Here is a 26,183-nt window from a genome sequence, read left to right on the forward strand (position 1 = left end):
ATATACTGATTACACTAAGCTGCTTTACATATTTGGGATCTAGAAGAATTGTGCATGAATACAGCACCTTTTTGCTATTTATTAAAGTGAGGCTTCAGTGGTACATTCCATTACTTAATAAGTAGACATTGAAAAACAGTGGCAGCTTTTTTAGAAGAGCCAAATATGTACCCACATGAATGTCTACAATAGCAAGGGGAAACTGACACATGCATATACATCATTATGCAAAAGATGATTCACATACTTGAAGATGTTGCAATCTTGCAAGTATGTAAATGCGTCATTTTCACATTATTGTTACTTGTTATGGTCTTTTAAATGTACATCCCCGTGATTCATATATACTATTGCATACTGTAGGTATATGTGTAGATTACATGTATATGCATTTTGCTTCATGCTTTGAAAAGAAAAAAAAATCAAATGTCAAATTCTATTATATTTTTAAAAACATGAATTCATTTATTGTTATTTATTATTAGGTTCATCCGCACTCTCATATACAATAAGGAAGAGCTCATTATAACTATCTCATAAAATTCCTTATACCAAGGGTGTCAAACTCAAGGCCCGGGGGTTGGATCTGGCCCAGAAGGTGCTTAAATCTGGTCTGCGGGGCCACCCTGGAAACAGCAAAAGACCAACTCGTGACATTTCTGCCAGTGAAAACGGAGTTCAGGAGGGCCACAGGTGGCCTCCCAAGCTCCATTTTCACTGTCACAGGGTAGCAGGAGACTGTCGCAGCCGAAAATGGAGCTTGGGAGACCATTTTTGCTGACAGAGCTCTTGGGCCACCACAAGTCCCCCCAACATGAGTGACATTGAACTGGCCATGCCCACCCCGGCCCCCTGAAGTCCAACATAACACTGATGTGGCCCCAATGAAATCAGGTTTGACACCCCTGCCCTATACTATAGCAATGTCCACAAGAACTATCTGTAGCACCATATTCATATACTCAACTGTATCTCACATTGCAAAGTTGAAGACTCTCATGAAACACACCCATTTCCCCTCCCCAAACTCTGATTGTATCAAAAATATTTATGTTATATAATTCATGCTTTATACATATTTATAGTATGCTTAGTAACACATGCATGTATAGAAAAAATGTTACTTTTAATTTAATCATCCTTGCATCTAATTATGGATCTTCAATTTTATAAACATAATGAGCTTAAAAAAACAGTCCTCTATAATATAATCTTAATATGAATTAGAAATGCAAATAATGTGACAATGTAATGTTAGCTTTTAAACTGCTAAACATCATCAAGAAGGAACATTAAGTTTCTATTTAATTATTTTACTAGAACTTCATTCATTTCCAGAACAATGAATCTGGTCAATACTGTAGTTCTTTTACTACATAGTCTTTACTTTTCTGAAAAGTGCTTCACACCAATCAAGACCAGGCCATATTTTTTATTAGCCAAATAAAAGTCTTATATGCTGTTTACTGGTATTTCATTTGATTATGTGCCATCAAATCAGCGTTGACTCTTAGCAATATGTAGATTTTTCTCCATGATAATCTGTCCCTAACTTGATCTTCCAGATGTTGCACACATTGCTGTGGTAACAGAGTCCATCCGTCTTGCTGCTGGATACTCTGCTTTTTCTTTATACCTTTTTGCTGCATTAGAGGTTTCCATCGCTTCAACCGTTCAATGCTTGCACAATTCCAATCTTGTCATTTCATGGACAATCTGCATTATTCACTTGTATAACCCTTTTGTAATTATTATGTTTCTTAACCATTCTGCTCATTGCAATTCTAAGTATCATGTCAGCATAAACTCCCAGCAATCACATAGATGGATTCTTTTTATGATGATAGCCCCCACTTGGTTCTTCAGGTCTTCAAAAGTGTACCTACTAAGTGTACCTAGCAGTGGGTTTCAAATTTTCTTAGAACCTCTTCTGTAGGTGTGGCCTGCTTTGTAGGAATGGCTTGCTGGCATGTGACCGGGTGGGAGTGGCTTGCCAGCCATGTGACCGAGTCCGAGTGGCTTGGAAGTCATGTGACTAGGTGGGTGTGGTCAACTTTTAAAATGTGGTGAAACTCACTTAACAACGCTCTTCTTTAGCAACCAAAATGTCTGGCATTCGAAGCACGCAAGTCTTAAAGCTGTTAAGTTACAAGACCTTTGCACCGTGAACCCTTAAGAAAAAACCCCAGTTATGTTGGCTCAGGAACTCTGGCATTGAAGTGTGCAAGTCTTAAAGCTGTCAAATTACAAGACCCTTGCACCCCTAACCCTTTAGACCCCCCTCCCAGGGGTGTTCAAACTTGACAGCTTTAAGACTTGTGGATTTCAACTCCCAGAATTCCTCCTCCAGTCATGTTGGCTCAGGAACTCTGGCATTGAAGTGTGCAAGTCTTAAAGCTGTCAAGCTGCAATACCCTTGCACCCCTAACCCTTTAGAAAAAAAAAACCCAGGGATGTTCAAACTTTAACTTAAGCTGTAAGACTTTAAGGTTTAGATAGGACTCTTAGAGGCTGGCGGGGCGATTGGTGAGGTGAGCCAGCCAATCAGTGAACAGTGGGCAAGGCAAGCATGGTGCGGACAGGCGGGGGGAAGGAGCTGGAACCGGTTCTAAATGGCACGGTAGATTAGAACCGGTAGGAACCAACCAGGCTGAGGCTGTAATTGAGTTCATTCACCTTGCTACAGGTCATCTGCCTATTCTGTTTCCTTCTATTGTCCCCAGAATTGCATAGTTACCATGATGTGTCCAAATTACGTTAATAAGAGATTAGTCATTTATCACTCAAGTAAGAACTCTGGATTCATTTGTTCAATTATATATTTCTTTGTTTTCTCAATTGTTCATGGTGTTCTCAGGATTTCTCTGCAACATCTAAATGTCAATATTCTTTCTATCCTGTTTCTTCAAAGCTGAACTTTGACTTCCATAGAGTATCATAGTGAAAGCTACTGCCTGTGGAAATGTGATCTTTATGTATACCTGAATACTTTTTTTAAGTGCTAGTCTGTGGCGTATTTCTTGACTGCTGGCTCCTTTACTGCTGATAATCAATCCTAAAATGTAGAAGCTATCCACCATTTTGATATTTGCCATGATAGTTCTACGTTATAATATTTTTATCATTACTTTGCTCTTCTTTATATTTAATCATAGTCCATTTTTAAACTATGCTTCTTAACTTTCATTACTAGACTTTGCAGATCTTTTGCATTTTTAGCTATCAGAAGAATTACCAGCATTCATACGTATGTTATTAATTTTTTTCTTCAGTTTTAAAACTATACTCACCATCTTCCAATCCAGATTTCCTCAATATGCTTTCTATATATAGACTAAATAAATAAGGTGATATTGTACTGTCTTGTTTCATTCCTTTCCAACTGGATTTGGGCTGTTTTCTCCACTTCCGTCTGGACTGTAGCTTTCTCTCCTATGTATATTTACAAGAGGATAATGAAATATTCTGGAATTTCCTTTCCTAGGCACATTCCACAATTTGACAGGATCAATGTAACTGAAGTCCTTCCTATAACCCAGTGTTTCCCAAAGTGTGGTACGCGTACCCCCAGGGGTACGGGAAGAGTTTGGTGGGGGTACGCGTTGCACTGGAGTTTGGTGGGGATCACGTGGGAATATCACAACAGGAGAAGATATCTTTAATGTTATGAATACATTTATGCAAGAGAACAAAATTGATTGGAATAGATGTGTTGGAATAAGCACAGATGAAGCAAAAAGTATGGTCGGAATTAATAAAGGACTCGTTGCAAGAATTCAAAATGTTGCTCCAAATGTCATATCCACACATTGTTGCATACACAGAGAGGCTTTGGCAACACGTAAGATGCCCGCTGATCTACAGAAAGTTCTGGATGAAAGCGTGAAAATCATTAACTACGTTTTTTATGTAGTTATGAGGGGTACTCAGCGTTTTTTATGAGGCGTACTCAGCGTTACGAAAATTATAGAAGGGGTACACATATGTCAAAAGTTTGGGAAACACTGCTATAACCAATGAATCACATATTGACTTTTTGTATGTTCTTTGGCTTTCTGAATTATCCAGCATCTCAACAATGCTTTGTGCTCCTCAGCCTTTTCTTAAAGCCAGCTTGTAGTCTGTATAGACTAGGCAGCCCATAATAAATAAATAAAAACCCAGTAATTAAAATTTTTATGTAATATCCATATTATATAAAATAACAAAATATACAAAAACAGACATAAGCACTCATAGCCAATCAAATGGAGTGGAAGTTGGAAGTTTTTAACAGTCTCCCAAAATTTGAGATGGAAATGAATGTTTTTTGAGGCCTCTGAAGAAAGCATGTTCTACAAGAAGAGACTGAGAAGCCACATTACCTTTCCTCCTGACAGAAGACTCTTAGCAGGCCACCTTAAAATGTTGAAGGGATGCATGCAATTTATTTTGGGCAGGTGGAATCTGATTTAAACTGGGATTGTATTTAATTTGTCTCCTTTAAAAAAAAGGAACAACTGGAATGGAATTATCTAATTGATTGGACAGTTACTATTAGATATATTTAAGACACTGTTTTTAAATATATTTAGGTATAAAGTATTTAGGCTTTTATGTGATAGATTTTCAACATACTTTTTCACAAAAATATATTCAATGCTATTTAGGTATACAGCTAATGAATTAAACATTTTTCCCCAAATTGAAAAGCTGCTTTTGTTAGTCCTTAGGAAAATGAATAGAATAATTGGCACAGCTAATACTGTATGGCATACCTTCTCCATGATCCTTTGCAAAATGCAAAGGCTTGCCCTTGAAACCAGTATAGCAGCAGCTCTTAGAAATGCTGCCTTGGCAGCTTTTCTACTTCGTTTCTGACAGTTGATGAAAGCTATGCTATTGTGAGCAATACTGATAAGCCTACTTGCACTTCCTGACCTCTTTACACATATACAACTGGTTTTAAGGTTTGGCTGTCAGGTAGAAGCTGTTTCTCTAACAAGGAGCCAGAAGTCAACTTAACCCAATCATATGCTCCTTTTTTTTTAAACTACACCATAAAATTGCAATGGTGCAAGCCAACTATTATTGCTTCAATGACTGTTTTTGATTTGTTAGGGTTTTCTTCAGCAGCATGCTTAAAAGGAAGTACATTTGAAATTGGAGGGTTTCAAGTAGATACGGTATATCTGCATTAGCCTGCCAACCACTATATTTCAAAAACTCTCTGCTAGACATAGAAACATTTCTTACAAACTTCCTTCTTTTTAGTGTCCTACCATTTTTTTCCAATTCATCACTGTGGCAGTTGGGGAAGGAAAGGTGTCTGAAGAATGTGGGTTTTCTTTAGTCAAACACTAGCAACACTACTGTCACAGCAGGGGTAAAGAATCAATTCTTCAAGGGTAGTCCTCCCACCCCATTTTCCTCCAAGCCGCTTGAAAATTGCTGCTTTGTAGTTTGCTTGAGATGGAGCAGTAGGACCCAGGGGCCCACCCCAGCTACCAATAGAAGCTCTTACTTGGATCTATTTGTATGCAGTGCCTTCTGCTCTGCGCATTAATGGTAATACAGATAACGGGTCTGAAAGAATTCACTACCAAAGGAGGATTTTATTGTACGGGAGTCCTCATATGGGGAAGAAATTCCTTTTCATCCTTTTTTTATACTGAAAACATTTTTAAATAGGTTATTTTTTCCCCTGCTTGAACTCAAAAGAAGGGCTTTCACTGTCTAAAGGAAAGTTGCAAAGAACGAATCATGGATCTACTAGTTTTCTGACATCCTTATCTTAAAAGGGTAAGTTTTCTCCTTTTTGCCTACAAGTGTCAGATTTGCTTTCCTTTTTATATATAAAATGTGAAGGGGAGTAATAGGACTGCTTGGTCATTATTTGGATTTGTGATAAGCTGATGGGAGACAAAGTCACAGCACACAACTATGCGAGATTAAGAGACGAAACCCTAATGTAAATCCAACAAGTTTATTTGCAGATCCCTTGTGTGTGTTTGTGTGGTTTTCAGGCAGAACACAGAAGGCAGGCAAGGATTTCTTCTATGTATATGTGTGGTGGGAAAGGGGGGGAAACTGTCTCCCTCCTAAGTGATGGATGGTAAGGTGCTTTACAAATACAGGCAGGTTTGCTTCAATGCATGGTACCCAACTGCAACATCCTTACCTTTCCATGACTCCCCCCCCCCCCCCCCCGCTTTCCATGAGGAAATAGTAGTACTACTATTGAATAGGTAGCCTGGGAATTAAATCGAGTAACCGCTCCGTCTAAAGACACCCAGCTTCCCGTACCTTCCTGCACCGTCTCCCTGGCTTATGCATACTGCAGGTGGGAGACGTCGTGCAGCGCATACATTATTTCCAAAAAGGTTCGCGGTGGCTGCCGTTTCTAGGGGCGGGGGACATCCGTCGTCTTTCCAAAGGGCAGGCAGCTACAGGGCGTAGTACAGCTGAGCGAGGTTCGACGCTGCTGCCTCTCCGCCTAACACAATGGAAAGAGCCCCCTGCGGGCTGGCGCTTGGCTAGAGCGCAGCGCGTGTGCGTGGACTAACTGTTCTGCAGCAGTCCGCGCAGCGACCATTGACCAGCTCCTGGGCGCCCAACCCCGCCCCGCATTGGCTGTAAGTCCCGAGCCTGGGAATGCCGCGAAGTCACATTTTGAGGGCAGGAAAGGGGAAGCGGAGCAAAAGAAACGTCCCGGGAAGTCGGCGGGATACCACAACTACCACAGTCCTTCCCGCCTCCACAAACCTGGTGAGGAGAGAAAAACCCTTGAGCCGGCTTTTTTTTAAAAAAAAAATTTTTTTTTACCTACCCTCTTTACCTATATAATATTAATCCTCCCCCAGCTGTCAAGTTCGTTTTGCACGTTTCTCGAGCAAAAAGGGTGCAGCCGAAATTGGCGAAACTTCTCTTCTTAAGGACATTGGGGGGGGGGGGGCAACGAGCTCAGCGTGCGCGCTTTATGAGGCTGCCACCTTACAGCTCGTTAACCCGGAGGAAGCTCCGCTGAACGTTAACCGTACGTAGTGCCTCCTTCAGGTCCTTCAGGGTCTCTTTAAAAGGAGCCGCCACAAGTTAGTGTAATATACTCCAAGTCGACCACATCTTAACTGCAGGGACATTACACTGTTGTTTTCTTGACAACAGGGTAAAAGTGGTTTGCTCTTCCGTTCTTCCAGGATCGTTTCTTCCTTGTTTTGTTTGCAGCTTTGGGATTACTTGGTGGTCACCTTTCCAAAGCCCAGGCAGCTCACTTCAGCAGATCAGCCATAGTCCCTAAATGGTGCTTTAAAATTAACAAGTGTTAGTGGGAGCCAAAAATTGATTCTGGAAAGTCTGTGTGTGTGTTTGTGTGTGTGTGTGTGTGAGACATATGAAATGTTGATGAACAAAGAAGCTATCTATGTATGCACAATATCTTTTTTTCTTAACATAACCACTACTTCAAAGGACACCATCCACCCTGCTTTGTCTCTGAAAAAATTATGCTTGGTTCACGTAGGTATGCATGCATATCAGTGTGCTGTTTGAGGCAGAACAATAACTCATCAACAAGCAAGGGAAGGTGCATAATTCTCAACTGGGGCAAATGAGGGAGATAATTTGCCACTCTTCAACACATTTCTGATATTTAAACCTTATACACCTGCATTAATGGTTTTCATAACTCCTCACCTAATGCTTCAAGCCATTTTCTCCTCGCAATCTACGTGTAAGTCAAAAACTGACACGTTTTTCACATACAGCAGTCTCTTCTCATACAGCATTTTCTTCTGAATAATAAGAGTTTCAACAGGCCACAGCTACTTTATATATCAAGATCTTTTAAGGGAGAGTAGAGGTCAGAGTGCAATTTTGGGGTGTATACATGTACAGCTGTATACATCTTAATTTGGTAATAAATCATAGGTTAAAATACATAGGAAAACAGCTTAGCATCCTTTCCTCAGTACTGTTATTTAAATATGGGATACTCTTCCTGGAGCTTTTTGCACATAGTCTGATGCTGTATTTTACAAAAATGCTATGAAGAAAAAATGTTTGCAAGGCAAATATTGGGATTCTCATTGTGTCACTTGATATTTAGTTTGATTTACTTTTTAAGGAATTGTATAACCAGGAAAAACAGCATCTGTCCACTGTTGAATTTGTGAAGAAAATGATATTTCAAAGTGGTACTAGGTGTTTTTTGGATTGGTTGGACTTTGTGAAATATTATGTGATCAGGTTATAGAGTTTGAAATTATTTGAGGCCATCCTGAAGGTAGCCCATTAAATTGTTTTTTTAAAAGTTTGTCTTTAAAATGTAAAATTTTGTCCATAGTCTGATGTAACTGTTTTATTAAACCATGATCAGAATGATAATTTGATATTCAAATCACATTTTTTCATGTCCTTGCAACAATCTTAAATATGTATATGGGGTATTAATAGAAAAGTTACTATTTAGTTTATTAATAATAATTTATAGCAGAAATGAGCATTTACTAAAAAGTAAAAAGTTAGTTCATGGAGATTTATTGTTAAGCAAGTAAGGCAACCAGTGAATTATTGATTTTTTTTTTTAAAAAAAAGAAATTTACAACAAGTACTGCTGAGATTAGGGACTGACAGGTCAGATCAACTGGTTTTTTATTACTGAGAATTGTGGCTTCAGCTGAACATGGAAAATAGCTAGTAAATGGAGGGTGGTCATCTGACCAGATAACAAGTGAAGTTCCCCAGAAATGTGATCATGGATCACATTTCTGGGGAAACATAAAGTGATCAAATCGTTTTAAAAATTAATACAGCAGCATTTTTATGCAATTACAAAATGGTTTATATAAAAAAACCTTTAAAGGTGAATATTGTTTGGATCGAGTTTCAGATTGTCATAATCTCAAAACAGACTTCTTGTGTTCCTCCGACTTTTGGAGACAAATTAAGTATATTTTACTTAAAACATGTATATATTTGGATCACACATCTATCATAGCTAGTAATAAATTAAAGCCATAGCAATTAAGATGATATTAGTAGAATGCAGCTGAGGTCCTCACAAAGACTTCCATCTTAAAGTCACAAAGCTTAATGTCTCAGTCCAATGCTTAATAGAATATACATATGTTTAAAGCTTTTTAAGAATGCCAATGGGGTTGGGGCAATGTAATCTCTTAGAGATCAGGGCAGTAAAGAGGGCAATAAAGAAGATATCTCTTTGGGGTTAGTTAGATGGCATTGCTTCTAGAAGGGATTTAGAGCATGCCTACAGTTCTGGTGGTGCAAGCAGAGCTTATCAGGAACAGGCAATCCAGCAAATAACTTAGCCCTATGCATGTAGGCCTTTATAGATGACCACCATTATCCTGAATCTGACTAGCACTGGCAGCTAGTGCAGCTTGCAAAGTGCTATTCAGGCATGCTGTAGAACACCAAAAATCACCTATGGCACTCCATTCTGAACCAATTACAGCTCCAAGTGCAATTCTATGTAGAACATATTGCACTAGTCCAACTGGGAGTAAGGCAACAGAGCTCCAAATTTCACCCAAACTTTTTATGGGGACTCATAATCCCATTCATTGATAAACATGAAAAAAATAAACTCCAGACCTGGCATATCTCAGAACTCATAACCACTTATGCAGCATATTCTTCCTTCCAGCCCCTCCTTACCATCCTCCCTCATATACTGGGAGAGAACTTGGGAAGCATCACTTGACTGGCATAGGTCAGAGATATCAACAATATAATACATGCACTACATTATATCTAATGATCTTGACCAGTGGCTTTATGTAAATGTTGAAAGGTAATAAAGAATAAGGAACTCTCTTCCCCTGATTGGAGCTAATCTCAAAGAGAACTATCACAAATCCTTTAGCCCCCTAAGCTGATGCAGAAGGTTACTGTGATTGATGGGAATTGAAAACTGATGAGATATCAAGGAGGACTAGGCTAGATATATTACTCCTAGATATCATTGACTAGTGTCATTAATATTGTCTCAATCCTGCAACTAGTCTTAAAACATAGTGGAAACAAAATTGTCTGTTTCCTCCTGAATCTTCTGGCGCTGCAAACTGACTTCTCAACAAGATTGCCTAAAGGGGGAGGTTGGAAGATAAGGTTGATCTAATAATGGCTTCTTGAGGAAAGGGTGGATCTATTCAGAACTGGTTCATCTACTGGGAGAAACTGCTCCTCTCCCAAAGAAGCATTTACCACTGCATGGATCCAATTGCAGATCTTCCAGAAAGCCTTGAGCAATTAGGAAGAACAAATATCTAAAACACAAATGGACGTAAGAGATAGAACAGAGTATGAACGTTTGATGGTATTATATTCCAAAGAATTAAATGATTTCTTCCATGGTTTTGTGCACATTTTGAAAGATATGGAGAACAAGAATTTTTGCTTATCCATATGATAATAACTTTTGAGAGGACCATCTTTCAAAACGTATTTTTAACTCCGGTTTTCAAAAAATAAAAGAACCATAGTGCAGGTAATCCCTGAGTTACAACAGTTCAAAGTTACAACCACATTAAAAAAGTGACTTATGACTGTTTTTCAGTTACGACCTTTCCAGCATCCCCATGATCACATGATCAAAATTCAGACACTTGGCAACTTGTCAATATTTATGATCATTATTGTATTCTGGGGCCATGTGATCACCTTTTGTGACCTTCTACAAGCAAAGTTAATGGGAAAGCCATATTCACATAACTGGGTTATTAACATCAACTTCAGTAATTCACTTAACAACTGAGGCAAGAAAGTTTGTAAAATGGGTCAAAATTCACTTACAAATGTCTCGCTTAAAAATGTTTTGACCTCAATTATGGTCGTAACCCTAGGACTACCTGTATTACCATGCCTACCATGCCTTTCGTTTCACCAGAGGTTTACAGCTTCTAGCACTAAAATTATTTGCAGCTAAAGTACCACCTAGCAACTTACAACATCCAATTGGGGATATATAACATGGCCCTTTCAATTTTTGTTATATTGATTGTCTGACTATCCATGCTTACCACATCAATCCCCAATAAATTGTCAAAACCTTTTCTATAGTTCTATAAAAAACTGTTCAAAAGTTCAAAAAAGACACTATCCATTCAGTGTCTACTCCTGACGTAATCATTTATCATGCTTTCCTCTTTAACTAAATTTTAAACTTGTTGGAAATAAATCTAAGTAATCACTATAATCTAATGCTGTTAGGAGTTGAGATATCACCAAGCATTTCATCATCCTATCTCAAGTTAACACATTTGACATTTGAAAATGTTCAATAGAGATCTGACAGATTTATATTGACACTTTTATCTAATCTGAGTATTTTACAAATAGGCAGTTTCCAGAATTTTCAGCAAGGGCCATGCTGGGTTTTCAAAGGCCCCAGAAAGTTTCTTCACAATATCTCGGAAAACATAAAAGAATCTCCCTTCAAATAATTTAAGCAATTTTTTTTTCTATTCCATTACCAAATAAAACATCTGTGCATGTAGATGCATGTAGAGATGGCTGAGGTCAGTGAATCATGCAACTATATGAAATTATAGAGAAAACATGTGGAATATGTCTTATAGAATTCTTTTGCACCCTTTTACCAGCAATACCAGAAGGAAGGACCTGTAGTTTCTTCTGTGTAATGAAGTAATATATATGTGAATACAGGCATTTTCTCTAATTTGAGTGTTTGCATATATGTTGCCTTCATGTCTTTCAGGATCTAATCATAGTAAATCCATGGGTTTTCAGTTGTGTGTATAGTTTATTCTGACCTTGTGGGTATATCATGTGTTTCTTCGTGTGTTTTCATGTACATTGTTTCTGCTCTCATGTATGTGTTGGTTTTGCCTATCTGTGTACAGTTGGAAACAGGCCAAGCTACATACAGTCCACAATGGACAATAGAAGGGTTTAGAACTGTGATGGTGAACCTATGGCACACGTGCCAAAAGTGGCACACAGAGCCATTTCTCCGGGGCACGCCAACCATCGCCTGTTGCTCTTCCAGGTTCTGGCATGCACATGCACAGTGGCCAGCTGGTCTTTGTGTGCGTGGGAGCGCCAGAAAATGGAAGAGCAGCTCCCTGGCGCACATGCATGCACCAGGAAACTGAGTTTCCAGTTTTCAGTGAGTGTGTGTGTGTGTGTACAGGCTCTTCACACATGCATGCATGTCAGAAACCGGAAGACCAGGTGACCGGAGCACATGCTGCTGTCCCTGCTACCTCATTCCCCTGTATATTGCCCACTCTGCACTGTACTCCACCATCCCTGTTGCCCTATATTCTACTTCTGACACCCACAATCGTCTCCATCTAACCTTTTCTGTCTTCATCAGCAATTGAAGGAAGAAAAGTGACAGATGATGCTGGGATGATGGAATGTGAGAAGCAGTGTGGAAGCAAAAGCAGAATGGGGAGATGAAAGGGCAGAGATGAGAGGAATAGGCCTTGAGATAGGCCTTGAGATAGGTCTTGATAGGCCAGGGAAAGATGGGGGCCTTGAAGAGGATATTGGGATGATAATACAGATATCTGCCATGCATTTGAATTTTGATCATGTGACCATGGTGGCTCTGAAACAGTGATAAAATTTGTGGATTAGTCATAAATACTATTCATTCATCACTGTTATAACTTTGAATGGTTATTAAACAAAACATCATTAAGCAAAGACCACACATATGTCTTAGACTAAAAATGTTGGACTCTGACTAGCTGAAATGTTCTTGGACAGTTCTTGATCATGGAACTTTGTGTCTTGATACTTGATAGTTATATGTTAAACGTTTCGTCTTTAGCATGTTATTATTTTTCTAACATAATGTTTCCATATATCTGGACATTCTTATGGACTTTGCATAATTAATTAGACTGAATAGTCATCACACATTCATGAAGATGATTAACTATCATGGTCATTGGAAAATGTAGTTTGGTGGTAAGCTTGATAATGGTTACTTACAATTCAAAGATAGATTATCTCTCGTTCACTGTCCATTGATTTCAACATAACCAAAGTACTATTCCACACAGCTCTAAAAGCATGCTGGATAACCAGACTAAAAGGGGGAGAAAGGGGAATTAAATGGCACGTCCTAGTTGGGAATATACACGTCTAGATCCAATTTTGCAAGATGGAAAAAGGATTCAAAGGAATGTTTCAAAGGAATGAAAGGTAATCTCCAAGAGATTCCTAGCTCTGACAGGCTTAAAACAAAACAAAAAGTACAAAAATCATGCAATGGAAGCAACTACTGATAACAGAAAACCCTCAGCTGCCAGGTGAACCTGTAAGCTTGCATAAAGTCAAGTAAATGTTGCCTTCATAAATACTGTTTCCAGTCTTCTATGCTCAATATTCCGAGACACAGAAGGATTGCAAAATTATGAATTGTAGCTGATGTAATTCAAAAAAATGAAAATAAAAAAAAGAGCCTCACATAAATAATTTCAGATTTTTCGGGTGTAGTGCAATCCCATCCCCCTAGCATATTTGTTCAATACAAAAACAAGCCAAGACAAAGACTACAGACCTATTTGGATACCACAGATTTCAGGTATTCATTTAAAAAAATAAAAAATAGTGTTGTATTTGTCTTATAGTAAAAAAGCTACAAGTTTGTAAACTTTTGCTAGAAAAGAAAATGTAAAATCATTACATTATCTATAAAGTTACATATTGACATAAATAAAAAATCTTTGACTAATTTTTCCATTTTTCCAAACTGGAAATGTGAATTAATGTGTCAGATAATTCCTTTGACTCCATTTCCCCATATGTACCAAAGGCTTTATTGATTGGCTTCAATTAATGCGTACGGGCAAGTAAATTAACATAGCACCTGAGGCATAATTCTCTAGTGGATTGTATACACCGATTTTTTACAATTCCTGCAGTTTTAACTCCTGTTGAGAATATTGCTAGGAGGCACAATTTTTTAGTCTGGACATGAACATTATCCATGGCTGTAATGACAGGTCATTTGCTGGAAATCTATGTTTCACCACAGAAATGTCTACTTAAGTGACATTTTATCAATGGCAATTCAATTAGTGTTAAGAGTCGGAGATACATTTTACACTTTGTCATGCAAAGTTTGTTCTTCACTGATAGAATATATTGTCATTTTGGCCTGCTGTTTTATATTGGGGCACACATATATTTAAAATACAAAGACTATTACTTCTGAATTTGACTTTCAGGTACCAGTCTAAATATGAAAATCCTATAAAAACCAAACCATATGATTTTCTCCTTAGGGGGAGTCTGGAACTTGTTAATTTTGAATTGTAAACTGCCCAAAGTCATTGACGAGATGAACAGTCATAGAAATTAAATAAATAAACAAACAAATAATACAAAGTATGGTAGCAAGAATACGGATGATACATAATGACTATATTGCAGCAAAGTACCACTTCATTACTGGGTCAAGCTGAAGCACTTGGATTAATTTATAAAGCGTGTCATATTTTTAGATCACAATTAATTATCAATTATTGAAGGAACACCACTACTTTTTTCTTCTTCTTACATGTATGTGATGTTCATACACAAAAGAGTTGGTGTTTGGATTGAGACTCATCTGTCTTGACTTCCTGCTATGGACATCACTGTTTAATCTTTTCTTAATGGGTATTTGATTTATTTAAAGGAAGTGTGTGATTTTTTAATGCCTAATCTTTTTAATTCTATACAATTTTGGATAATGTTTTAAGGAGTGCTCCAATGCTTTTAGGAGTTTAGCTTTCAATTCATAGCTTTCTGATGTCAGTTTTGCTATATACTTTTATTTTTGTGTATTTTTGTGTTGGTTTATTTTTGTTCGTCATAAGACCAAATATGTGTTAGAAATAAATAATATATAATAATTGAAGAAATTTATATGCTACTAATGATACATTGGATGGGAAATTAGAATAATTTATACATGGTTTGTAGAATTGGTTCTCTGAAAGCTAATGATAGTTTTGATAGTTTTGATAGTTTTCAATTAATTAACATAGTAATCAAAGCCAGTAGATTTTAAACTAAATATTTGGTTTCAATATTTTTTTTAATATCTTTACTTAGATATCTAAAGATGTTGGGAAATACCCAGCCAGATGGGAGGAAAGCCTCAAGTATGGATTTAGCCTTGGGTCCCTGCACAGTTTCAAGTGGGCCAAGACTGACCATTCCCTTATGTTCTATACAAACTTATCTATCTGTTCCTAGGCTGACAAATGGGAGATTCCTGTGTGGAATACAATACTATATTCTGTGTGACAGAATAAGATAAAATAATGACTTTGAACTTTACACATGTGTGTCTGGTTGCTTGTAACTGACAAAAATGATCCTTGTATGGAAAGGCATTTTAATTATCTTGACTGGGGATATGCAAACTAAGTTGCATGGGATCCTAAGGTTTGGGAGGACTTAAACGAGTTCTATGAAGGATCCAAAAGATTAAGGAGGGGAAAAATACTTGAATGCATTGACCATTCACTCCCATTTCAGTATTGCTCTAACCATTTCATTGGTGATGTGTTGCCAACATTTGCACATACTCCATACTGGAGGTAATTGGTTACCTTTCCCTTGCTCAAGCACTTTCACCAAACCCAGCACTTTCTTGGCCTTTGAACTCTTGACTATTATTTCAAACGCTGTAAGAGAGATCGGAGTATCTCTCTGTCCTCACTTTCCGTGTTGCACACAACATTTTTGTATGTGCATGTTGGAGGTGGGATTCAACCAGTACAGACCACTACGGGCGTACCAGATGGTGAAATTTAGTGTGCCTTCCCATAACTGTTGGTAAGGTGGCCCCGTACCGGAACGCTCCCTCCCCTCGTTCGCTCTTTCATTCGCCCCACCAATCCACACCATGCTGCCGAAAAGTTTTCAGAAGAAGAACCAGAAGAACTGGTGAGGGGCTGTGGGGGAGAGGATGTTGGGGAAGAGGAAACAGGCAGAGGCGCTGGAAGTGTGAGCACGTGCACAGGCTGTGGGTTTTAAAAATGTCTGAGTTAATCCAGGAAGAGGAAGAGGCAGAGGCAGAGGGGCTGGAAGTGTGTATGTAAGGGTGGTCAGTAATGTTGATACTATAGGAACACACACTTCTAGCCCCTCTGCCTCTTCTCTCTTCCTGGATTCACTCAGACATTTTTAAAACTCACAGCCTGTGCACAGCACACATTCTTCCAATCCCTCTGGCTCTTCCCTCTTCCTAGATTCACTCAGACATCTTTAAATCTTACAGACTATGCACAGCACACACTGTTCCAGCCCCTCTGCCTCTTCCCTCTTCCTGGATTCACCCAGACATTTTAAAATCTTACAGCCTATGCACAGCACACACTGTTCCAGCCCCTCTGCCTCTTCCCTCTTCCTGGATTCACCCACACATTTTTAAAACTTACAGCCTTTGCACAGCACACACACTTCCAGCCCCTCTGCCTCTTCCCTCTTCCTGGATTCACTCAGATGTTTTTGGAAGAGTGTGTGAGTGTGCACAAGCTGTGAGTTTTAAAAATGTCTTGTGTATGCACAGGCTGTGAGTTTTAAAAACGTCTGAGTGATTCCAGGAAGAGGGAAGAGGCAGAGGGGCTGTAAATGTGTGCTGTGCACAGGCAGTGAGTTTTAAAGACATCTGAATGAGTCCAGGAAGAGGCAGAGGGGCTGGAAGTGTATATGTAAGGGTGGTCAGTTATGTTGAAAACTGGCAAGGACAGCCAGTAGCTGTTTTATTGTTTTGTGTACTTATTTTATTCTTATTAAATAGTAAGTGCACAACAATAAATTTCCTTTTTTTATATCTTCTTTTTGTAGGGCATGCTTTGGGGCAAAGAATTCAGTGACATCAATTTGGCCACTCCCACCCAGTCACATGACTGCCAAGCTACTCCCACCCGGTCACATAACTGCCAAGCCACTCCCACTCAGTCACTTGACAGCCAAGTTACTCCCACCCGGTCACATGATCACCAAGCCACTCCCACCCAGTTACATGGCCATCGAACTACTCCCTTAAAACAGGCCACACCTACAGAATAGGTTCTAAAAGTTTTTGAAACCCACCACTGGCGCATGTACATATCCCTAAGAGGTCCACTTTACCATCAAGGTAGCATCCTGTGCACACCTATGTAACAGTAAAATTGATCCATATGTAAATTAACAAATTAATCAATTTAAGATTAGGATAGCATTACTGACTGCTATGTTTGTGTGCAATCCCTTGGAATGTGACTTCCTATACATAGATGAGAATCATATTTACTAGGGCAAATGGGCAGGAGGGAAGTGGTTGCTTATGCTTCAGCCAAGCATGCAGCAGAAAAGTCTGTGGCATCAACCAGTATATTTATAAGATCAATGATTTTATGCTATGCATATTTTTTTAATAACAATCTGTGCCTCAGCTGGTCTTTCTCCCTATCACCACTGTAAATGAGTCCATCTACCTTGCTGCTAGTTGCCTCCTCCTCCTCCTCCTCCTCCTCCTCCTCCTCCTCCTCCTCCTCCTCCTCCTCCTCCTCCTCCTCCTCCTCCTCCCTTTTTCTACCTTTCACACACTTTCACTCCTTTGCCAACCAGGAACCAGTCTGTTTTTCCATGTTCTGCCAGCATAGAATCCAGATTGCTTTTGTATCTGGTAAGTAACATTTGTCCTTCTGGTTGTTCCCTCCAAAAAAATTATTCAAGATATTAATAGAAGTCTTTTGTACAGCCAATTTTTTAAAAAAATAGCCAAATCCATTTCCTTCTACATCTCTTTTATGGAATAAATCATCCATCAATTCCATGTCGCATGCCCTTATCTTTGACTATATCAAGGCTTATCACTGTTAAATCTTCTTTAAACTAATTTCCAAATTAACCATTGTAGCTTGTTATTGTTCTGTAACTAAATTACAACATGTTATGTCCAGATTATTAAGTTTGTCTATTTTTTTCAAAACAAAACAACAAAACAAAACAAAACAAAATAAAACTTATGTTAAGAGAACTCCATTCTTTTTAAAAAATCTTCTAGCTCCCTCTAGTGTTCAACCATCAAGGTCTCAAAACAGACACCAACCATTTGTGAGAAAGTTACTTCTAATTAAATCACATCTATAATTTCAAATCAATCTCTACCTAAATCCATTGTTAATTTTCTGAAATCAATATTCCAAACACCTTTTGTTATATAATTTTAAAAAATTCATACATTTGAAAAGTTGTAAAAAGTAAATTTACATTATCTTCTTCTGTGACAAAGGTGATTCACTGTATACAAGCAAATCTTGCCAGACTGAAGGATTTTAATCTCTCCAATCCAATACTATTTTTTTAAAGAGAGAAGTTTAAAAGATAATTAATGAAATGATGCTCAATTGATTTTAATGTCCACAGAATAAACTTGATAGAATCTCAACTCCCAACCGATCAACTCATAAGATACCAATGATTTCAAGGATAACATGATTGCCATTTGTGACCTTCCCTTTCCAGGGTGCTTCAAATAAACGAAGTCAATGAGAAAAACCAAATTCCCTTAATGACTACATGATTTACTTAATGTCCATAGTGAGCTGCTTAACAACTGTAACAAATAAAGGTTGTAATACAAGAACTATCTGTTCACCTTAACTCCCTTTGATGTAAGAAGGCTGTAAAGAGTCTGTCTGTCTGTCTGTCTGTCTGTCTGTCTGTCTCTCTCTCTCTCTCTCTGTATACATACATACATATATACATACATACAAAGATAGATAGAGATATAAAGAGATAGTGATATCTATCTATCATCCATCTATCTATCCATCTATCTATCTATCTATCTATCTATCTATCTATCTATCTATCTATCTATCTATCATCTACCTACCTACCTACCTACCTACCTACCTACCTACCTACCTACCTACCTATACACACACACACACACACAAACACACACACACACAAGATAGGGGTGAATTTTAGTCTTCTAGTCATTTTGGATTTCACCAGTCCTTTAGGAGTTCTCAAATGATATTAAGATAAATTCTTTGATTATCTCTGCTAATCCCTTCAGGACCCTGAAATGTTATATATTTGACCCTGGAGACTTCAAATCCATTTAAATTAACTTTTCCTTTTTCCTTTTCTATCCAACCATGTATTTTTGTCATTTTCCCATGATATCTCCATGATTATTTAGGATTATACAAGACAGATATAAAACAGATTTTTTTTATTTTCATTGTCAAAAATCACTACACTTGCAATAGATCTCCACTCAGATAATTACTTTTATTATTATTTCAGCTCATTGTGAGTACTAGCTTTTCTGGAGATGGGGACTATTTTGCATTCCTTTGGTTATATTCTTGTCCTTCCTTTTCTTATACATGTCTTTCAGTATTAAGCCATACTACTTGATGTTGGTTTTGAATTATGCTACTGAATTTTTTTAAAGGAAGCTTTAATGTAAACAGTAGTAACTGAAACATTTTTATCATTATTAGAACTATATTACTTATGGGTTTTTCTCTAAAGTAAAAAAAAATCCAAAAGATTATGGGAAAAGAAAAATACTAATTTTAATATTAAATGATTAGACTGAACAGTTCTAATGAGATAAAAAACCATAAAAATGGCAAGATTTGGGGACTTGCCACTTGTGTTTATTTGAATTAATACCTTAATGTTATATTTTATGATTATTCATCCCTTGGTACTTTTTATTTAATTCATTTTGTATGATACATGTGTGAAACCGTTTATATCCATATTATTATGTACATAAAAATGTGAAATCACAGCTGTTAATTCTTTAGCTGGTGTTGCCCTTTATGCGCATCAATTTCTTCCCAAGAATGTAATAATGTATCTGCATACTATATGTGCAGATCCAAGAGTGTAGTCTTTTATAATTGACAGATGGAAAGTTTGTCAATGCATAGTGGCATCCAAGATTGCTTGGTATGACACCCAGTATGCCAGTAGCCATTGGACCATCATGGCCATTTATGCCATAATCTTTCAATTTTGATTTTCAGAACTTGACACTTTGCAGTCTTCTCCAATTCTTTATCTTCTATTCTGCTACCAAATGGTATTGATACATCAATTATAATTACTCACACTTTCACCTTTTCAACCAGTTAAAAATATGAGCAAAAATTATACTTGGAAATCCCATAATATTTTAATCTATTCATTTTTAACTACTTATTCAACTCTGGGTTCCTACCAATTTTTCATTTCTGGCACATGATAATTTTTACAGATTTTCTAATGTAATATAATCATTTTGGTGACTTAGTTATGTCATTGTTTTTAAACAATTTGTGTGATCTTGTTACATAAGCTGAATACATGATGTACTGTTTCCTCTGTATTTTTGCACAATTTATACTTTGAATCATTTAACAATTTTTCACTTCTGGCCTAGATTGCATTATTTTGAATAGTTTGCTCTTGAACAGTTAGAATCAAGCCTTCAGGTTTTTTTTCTTAATATTTCTGTTGTAAGACATTACCAGGTTTTAGCTTTATCCATTGTCCCCTTGATCTTTTGTACAAATTAACCATGAATTCATTCCTTGACAGCATTCTGTTATTTTTATTGTTTTATTTTTATATTCATAATTTTCCCGCACATTCAGTAAGCACCAATATTTAACATATCTATACTTGTGTTTTATGTAACTAACCAATGAATGCGTTTATTTTTTAACATTTTGTTTGACCTGAGGTAAATCTCTACCTTCATTTCTGTGGGGCAAGTATAATGTATCATTATCACTATGGGAATATAATCTATAGTGAATAGTCATTAGCTTTCTTGTTTTTTTATACAGCTAAGTTCAGTGTAGTGTATTTTATCACAACTATATTCCAGGTATTGTTGGTTTTCATAGTGTTTCTACTCTTTAATTTTGTCTTGAGCACTTTTCTCTCTTTTAGGATGTAGTCTTTACTAATCTCATTTTAGCTTGCCCATGTCTCATGTTATCCAACTTTAAAATGTACACATATACATAGGCTTTATCCTCACATCTGATAATTTTTGGCATTTCAATTCCCTTACTGTTTGTGATTTTATAACAATATATTGAAATAGTACACATTTCATAGCTATATCTCTGCTAAAAATTCTTACAGATGTTGATTTCTGATTTTTCAATTCCTGTCCACCCATCAGCTTGAAGGCATGTAAATGTGAGTAGATAAATAGGAACCACTATGGTAGGAAAGTAACAACATTTCATACACCTAGTTTTGCTGGCTACATGACCACATAAATGTTTTCATACAATTCTGGGTCTCTCAGCTAAGAAAGATAAGCACTACCCCCTAAAATCGAGCACAACTGGAAAGGAGAAACCTTTACTTTTATCTTGTGCGTCCCCAAAGAATAACCTGGTATGAAAACATGGAAAGAAGTGTCCCAGAAACCATGAAGGTCAACACCTTGAATCTGGACTGCAAACTAACTGTATATTGTATAATATGCAGTTTTATATAATATAACTGATCATTGTATAAGATTGGCTCTAGTTAATAAACTCCTCATGCTGTTTTGTACTAGCTGAAGTTTCCAGTCTGTGTTCATAGGTGATGCTACACTGAATTAATCTAAATGAAACTTTATTATGACAGTGATTACTGTAGTGAAGTTAGTTGTATTCAAGTAGGATTACACATCAGTCTTAGCTGGTAAAAAATGTTATGCCATAGAAGACTATTGAGTATTTAGTAAGAGATTTCAATTATAGTATTTAGTATTTATTAATTATTAGTATTTAGTATTTATAGTATTTAGTATTTATTAATAGCACAGGATATCTGTAATATTTTCCCTATACACAGTATATCTAGACTGAATATCATTTTTTTCATCTTTGTTCAATTCTTAGTAAAGCATGCAAACCAGCATCTGCATTTCCTGCGTCAGATGAGAAGAACACATCTTTCTCTTCTGTCCTGGTCACTTTTTACAGAAAAATGATTGAGAGCAATTGGTGGTAGCAGTGCTCAGATAGAAGGTCCATACAGAAAGTGATAAGGACACCTGGAAGATTATACAAAAGCTCGCTTCTCGCTAATTCAGGATACTGCTTATAAGTACTATGTGCTTAGAGTGTGAAACATTGTTAGAGACTCCACACACCCACTTTATAGTCTGTTTCTGTCGCTTTCCTCTGGGAGGAGGTTTTGGAGTATTTCTAGCAGGACTACCAGATTCTGTAACAGCTTTGTTCCCTATGTCATTCATCTGATAAACTCGGAAGATTCATTTTTCTCGCCCTGTACATGTATACATCCGAACTAGAGTGCATTTTTTCTGTGTCGTATAATATATGTGGGTACATGGGTATATGCGTATTTATTTATTTATTTGCTTATTTATTTATTGTCATGTATATGTAGTGTATATTGGAGGTGGTGACCCCTTGAGAGTTGTATGTAATGAAATTTCATTTTAATGTATTCTGCTTAGTGTACATTTAAACTGACAATAAAATTATTTTATTCTAATCCATTCTATGGCTCGACAACGATTCAGCATTTCTGCTACATTAATCAACATATCCAAATAATCTTGCTGATTTCTTATTAAATATAACATTGAATAAAAATGTAACATTGTATAATATCATAGTGTAAACTCCAGGAAGCAAAGCTTAAATTTTACTGTAGATCTTTCTGGAAGCAGCCATCCTGGTATGAATAAGCTTCTGTATCTATAATTAGCTCACTTGATAGTATTGGAAGCCATTGAAAGATACAGAGAAATCAATCAACTAGGTAATCCTCTTCCCTTTCTTTTAAAGATTACCAGCATAAAGTAACTTCCGGGTAATATGGATATAGAAAATCTGTCTCTGAATCTTATTAGCTACAATTCACAGAGGACTGGTGGTGAAAAGGAATCTATGACACACATAAAGGAACATTATTTTTCTCCTGTATGCTATTTTTTCTTTTAATGAAACTGTAATTTCTCTTTCATTCTGCTACTACTGAGTGTAAAGAAATGTTGGGCAAATATTAGAATGAACATGTGTGAGTGATCTATACCTAAAAACTGAAGTTTATCCAGAAAAAATCTAAACAAATAATCCCATGGATATCTCTGTAGAGTCTAAATCATGCAGAATATGCTTATCTGCTTATCTTGCTATTTCATTTTGATGTAAGCAACTTTATAACTGCAATAATTCATCCTGCAAAATCTGGTTTCATGAAAGGGAGTAAAATCTCAGATAACAAGTATTTTGTTGGATACAATAGCTGTGTAAACATAAATCAGGGTTGGCTTTATTGGATATAGAAGAAAACGTTTGATAAATTTCAAATCATTTTTTTTTGTTCAAGTGCTATAAAACTTTACATTTTGCTAAATATAAGTATAGAATATATAAATATTTGCTAAATATAAAATGTATTTCTTATATTACAATTTATTAATAAATAAATAAATTGGCTCACACAATTTTCCAGTAGGATTATTTTGCTCATAATTAAAATGCAAGCAGGAATTCATCAAGCATGTTCTTTGTCTCTTCTAATTTTTAATTTGGTATTGAAACATTTGGTGTACTTATTAAAACAATTCATGAAGTTAATTTGCTTGGGTGAATTTAAATATAAAATGTTGTTATATGCAGATGACATTTCAACTTTTTTTTAGTAATTACCATTTTTAAAAATAAAAGCTAAACCTAAATTTGTAAAAGTAGCAGAGGTATATGGTGAATATTCTGTGTTTATAGTAAATTGGCAGATGATACAATCTGTAAGATAAATACATATTTTATAAGCTGTAAGAAAAAGTATGATGGTGGTAGAGAAAATTTCAGACTTTATACATTGTCCAGAAACCTATATATCTGACAGATATTGACCCATGAAAAATACTAGTAGATTAAATTTACTAGTTACATTAAAATGTGTCATATATATGGAATAGAATATTAGAAAAATGCTTATGTGTGTGTGGGAATTAAAATGAAAATGATTTTTGCATTAGCATTACATATACAGAGAAAAATGCCTATATTGACTATTGTTTAAAAATATTAATTTAATAATTATATTTAAGAATATTGATAACATATTTTCAATAATTACTTTAATTAATTGGTTTATGATCATTTTTGGCAAAATAGGAAAAATAAATAAAATTTTATATATTCAACATATTCTTTGTAGTATTTATTTCCCTACACCAATAACGTAAAGTAGAGAATGCACAAAATTGTATCATTTCTTTGGAATGATGGAAAGTTTATCAACTATGAATCATCCAAAACTAGCAGACTTGTGTAGTGTTGGTCACTAATTTACTTTCATTCAGAACATAAACACAGCAGGTATTGATGTGAGGGAATATATTCTTCTTTAAATATAAGATGGAATCGGTAATAATTTTTTCCCCAATGATTTGTTTCTATTTCTGCCTTAATCCTGCGTCCCAGACAAAAATGTAAAAAGTGAGCTCTTACCTACAAGCCCAGTTAGTTTGGAAGAACAAATCCCAACCCAAAAAATGTTGCTGCCGTGGGATAAATCTATATTTCACAGTTTTAGTAATACTGTGTTTGCATATTTTTATTTATTGCACATGAAATCCAAAACATATTATGTCAGAATCTTAATGGCTCTAAAATCAACACAACCATTATGATATTTGGCACTATGTAGTAATTTAAAATATATTTATACCCACTAGAAGTTATTATTTATTTATCTTCTGGAAACTGTCAACATTAGCTCTGTATTTTAAAAACTGGCAAAATTCCTCTTTAGCAGATGGACCTGTAAACTGGTATGCTAGTAAGTCAAAAATTGCATTCTGTTTGAATACCATCAAAAAGATTTTGACTTAAGAATTTATAATATAAAAAAGAGGAAACTCTTTAGTTTTTATCATTAAATATGGACTGACTAAAGAACAACACAGAAATATAATTAAGCAATTTTGGTTATCTTAAAAGGAAGGAAGATTTTTTTTTGTAAGAATAGCTATTCAATAATAAACTTCAGGTAAAACAATAATTACATTATCAGAATTTCTTACATTCTGTCTCAAAAGAAATTACATGTTTCTGTAGCTTGGAATTTGGTATGTTTTGGATCAAGCAAAATTTATTGATAGAAAAAGAAATGTCAAGTATAAATAATAACAATATAAATTAACTGAATTAAAAGGATAGCACTAAATATTTATAATACCATTTCCTTTTCTTTGTTCAAACAGTTGTTTGGTAAAGTATAAGCATGATAAAATATAAAAGATTCCAAGAGAGGATTCATTTTTTCCCTTGCCAGTTATAAATGTAGGCTGTAAATATAAACCAGAATAATCTTTACCAATTGACAAGGGGTGCATTATTCCAAGCTGTTGTGCATTATGTGTGAAGAGTGTCCCAGCTGTGTCATCGGTGAGGTTAAAAGGTGTTTGCACTTGCATCTTTTAAATGAACATAGTAAATGAAAGTGAACAATTAAGAAAGAAATTTGGCTTCGTATTTATGCATGCTGTGTTTTATTGTGGCATTGCCAGCTTCTCTGAATGAAATTACAAAAGCAAATTAAACAGCTTTATGAACTCACAGGAGGAGCAGTTGTTCTAGTGCCTTTCATACAAATGTCTAATTAATTTTTGAAGTAATTCAAATTGTTCTTTTGTGAACAGTGAATGAGAATTTGCAAAATAACCTGTGCAGATGAAACTAAGTGAAATGGGACATCACATTTAATGATTAGCTGGCATTTTGCAGTTGCTGGGACCAGGAAATTTTATTTAGTTTTCTCATTAATATTACATTAGTAAGTTAATGAAACATTTGGGTGAATATATTATAAGTAATAGAGGCATTAATGTTATTTTTAACACTAAATTATGCTAATTGGCATCTGTTATTTTGTCTCAAAATATAAACCTTAGTTGAAAAAAAAATAAGCATGAACAACTTGTAATAAACATTTATTCTTAGAAACATGGCCTTACTGGTGTTAAATATACTCTGCAGTAAGATTTTCACTTATGAAGACCTGAATCTTTCCTTTTTAAAAAATATTTTTAATTGAGAAAGAATACTGTAAGGCTGCTTGAAATATATCTAAATATTTTTTGTTTTCTCTGTTTTAAGAACTTTACTTTTCTAATATGTTTACTTTCTAGCTTACATTTTACTTATTAATTAATATTTCTT

The 26,183-nt window shown here is 35.9% G+C and overlaps 1 protein-coding gene across 1 annotated transcript in view; it reads left to right on the forward strand.

Annotated features, from left to right (window-relative positions):
* Window positions 1–5,687: 5,687 nt before the first annotated feature.
* The window catches only part of ROBO1 (roundabout guidance receptor 1), a 434,872-nt gene continuing 414,376 nt past the window's right edge, over window positions 5,688–26,183 (forward strand). Inside the window, exon 1 of the mRNA XM_014064019.2 lies at window positions 5,688–5,781. The gene's annotated coding sequence lies outside the window, so the exon portion shown is untranslated. The remainder of the gene's footprint in view (window positions 5,782–26,183) is intronic.

This window comes from Thamnophis sirtalis, unplaced genomic scaffold, assembly GCF_051295495.1.
Source record: "Thamnophis sirtalis isolate CommonGarterSnake01/CBP01778 unplaced genomic scaffold, rThaSir2_p1.2 scaffold_8, whole genome shotgun sequence".
Taxonomy (NCBI): domain Eukaryota; kingdom Metazoa; phylum Chordata; class Lepidosauria; order Squamata; family Natricidae; genus Thamnophis; species Thamnophis sirtalis.